Here is a 2,977-nt window from a genome sequence, read left to right as displayed (position 1 = left end):
ATATATTTTAATATATAAGCTGCACCTGAGTATAAAGGATGAAAAAAGTGCGAGTTTTAATCTGCAAAACTACATCGGTATACAACATGTTATACATAGCACAGTAGTACATACAAGTGTTTGTGTTTACAATCTTGTTCTACACACATACATTCAAACAGTCATTTCCTCATATGCCTACGTCGAGTACACTTTTTGTTTTTTTGAGAAATGTTGGAGTGAAACTTAGATGGAGAAATAGACAAGAAGAAGAAATGGAAACGATTATTTTTACTCCTGTCAGGTCTGTTGTGTTTCCAGCAGAGAACATTATCTGGAATATCGGAAATGTAACTAGATTACTGTAGCCTATCTCCACTCAGTAGATAGGCAGTCCAATGCACTCTCAGGTCATTCAGATATGCATCAAGGTCTCAGGGCATTATATTGACCAGCCAGCCGTCCTCATGGAGTTAATACACATGTAACATCCACTTCCATTCATGTTTGTTTGCGTCCTCTTCATGTGGTTGAGGTTTATATGAACATGTTTTTGTTGTTATTGGACATACACAGAGTTCATAGAATTGACCTTTGACCATATGAGGCTAAATGTCTGTGAAGATACCCAGCGATGTGTCATATCCTTTTTAGTTCAGAAGATGGCAACTGCACTATAGATATTTTCTGATGAGACAAGATTAGATTTTGTATCTTTGTTTTTAACAAAATAGAAGTCGGATTAAAGTCATGATAACTTGATTGAATGTCTACCAAGGAAGCATTTGGGGATTACAGAAAAAAATTGAAGATCAAGCCAATTGATTTGGAGCTGGAAAATGAGGTGGTAGAACACCGAAGAAGCACAAGAGTTGCTTAAAATTTTGTTGGTATAACATCACAAAAAAATCCACAAAACACATTTGTCTTAATGGACTTTCATAATAATAATAATAATAATAATAATAATAATAATAATAATAATAATAATAATAATAATAATAATAATAATAATAATAATAATAATAATAATAATAATTATTATTATTATTATTATTATTATTATTATTATTATTATTATTATTATTATTATTATTATTATTATTATTATTATTATTATTATTATTATTAGTAAGATAGATGGGTAGGAAGGTAGGTAGGTAAAATATTGTAGTGTCCAAGGGTTCAAGGACAATGAAAATAAAAATACACAGAGTAAAATGATTAGTAACAGGTGCAAAAACGAAAGTACAATAAACACGTGGTGTTGTGCAGGTTAGTGTGCAAACACCGGAACAGGAATGAACCATGAGCTCCCTCCCCCTGCTGCAGTGTTATGCAAACTGATATTGCAGTCTGCTCCTGACTATCTCTGAACTTGGTTCTTTAGCCTGATGAACTGCGGTCCAGGGGATGAGATAGGAATCAACACCCATCTCCTCTCGTTTGTCCTAGAATGTGGGATTGTATGGTATTAAACACATTCAAATGTCAAAGAACAAAATCTCATATAGCCACGAGTCCAGGCATGGGCAAACTAAGGCCTTGGAGCTGGATGCGGCCCGTTCAGCTTTTTAATCCGGCCCGCCAAACCATTCCAAATTATATCATTTATTTCTATTATCATTATACTCCTGCCTTTTCCCTGCAATACCCACGTTTCCCCAATAGATGGTGTAGAAAATGAAAAAAGCATTTTAGCCTTTATGCATGACTTTTACATGTCATTTATCTTAGTTCACACTAACACTCCATCTATCTTCTTCTGACCCAGCCCCCCCCCCTGTTAAATTTAGGTCCAGTTTTAAGTCCTGATCTAGACCCAAAGGACAACACGAGGGTTAAATATTTCCAGATTATCTTGAAATGAAGAAAGAAGTTTTTGTCCCAGTGCGGCCCGGTACCAAAATTATCAACAGACTGTTACCAGTTGGTGATCCCTACTTTAAACTACAATTTTACCATCTACCTATAACCATATAACCTTCAAATGTTGGAATCAAACTCACAGCCCTCTGTGTGTAAACCAACAGTAATATCTCCTGAGCTTAAGTAACAAAGTAGGCAGAACAAAACAGACCTGTTATCTGTGCACCATTAAGGCCACATCCTTTTTCTATCACAAAAGAATGTGACGTACCGATGACAATCCAAAGGTCGTGCAATGATGTCATGACACAGAAAGTAGGGGCTAACAACTCTCTCTCTCTCTCTTAAATCCACCTACAGCTCCCCCGCTGGAGTGTCTTGTACGCCAATAGTTACACAGAAAGATTTACAGCCACTTTGGCAACAGAACCCCCCTCCAGTGAAGCCAGATGTGTTCACAGAGCAATTTATGATGCCACTGCGGAGGCTTTATTCTGATGTCACTGTAGCTGTTATTTGTTGTGATGTCACACTGCTGCTCACCATATGGCTTTCCCTGGGGAGTTGAGGCTCTTCAGTGATTAGCTGAACAGCTTGTTGCCCAACAGGGCATGAGGTTAAATGACCTCTAGGGATGAACAGAGGGGCGTGTAATTTGCTTGATGGGACAAGGTGGAAACGTTTATGTGTGTGTGTGTGCTTAAATCAGTAGTATGATTAAAATGGATCCCTTCCAACAAGTGATGCTCTTAGTACATGAAGAAATCTCTCTCTCTCTCTCTATCTCTATTTTTCCCTATGCAGTCCAGGTAACTCAGTAGCAGTAGTAACGCAGTATATGAAGCAGGTCATTATGATACAGTTGTCCTGCCACAGTGTGATTACCATTAGCACAGTTGAACACACTTGTTGCAGTTTTGATGCCCTCAAGATGCCCAGTCAACCGAGAGCAACTGTTGCCTTTACAATTTGATATTCACGAATACTGCAGGCAATCATGGTACTGCTGAACTGTACTGTTCTTACATAGAGTGCCCTTTAATTGGCCACCTATGTCCCATCATGCTTTATCATTTACTTCATATGAAATTATAATCTATCTATCCATCTATCTATCTATCTATCTATC

This window comes from Cynoglossus semilaevis, chromosome 15 (genome assembly GCF_000523025.1).
Source record: "Cynoglossus semilaevis isolate Cse_v1.0 chromosome 15, Cse_v1.0, whole genome shotgun sequence".
NCBI lineage: Eukaryota > Metazoa > Chordata > Actinopteri > Pleuronectiformes > Cynoglossidae > Cynoglossus > Cynoglossus semilaevis.
The sequence above is the reverse complement of the archived record's forward strand: the minus strand, read 5'-3'. Positions refer to the sequence as shown.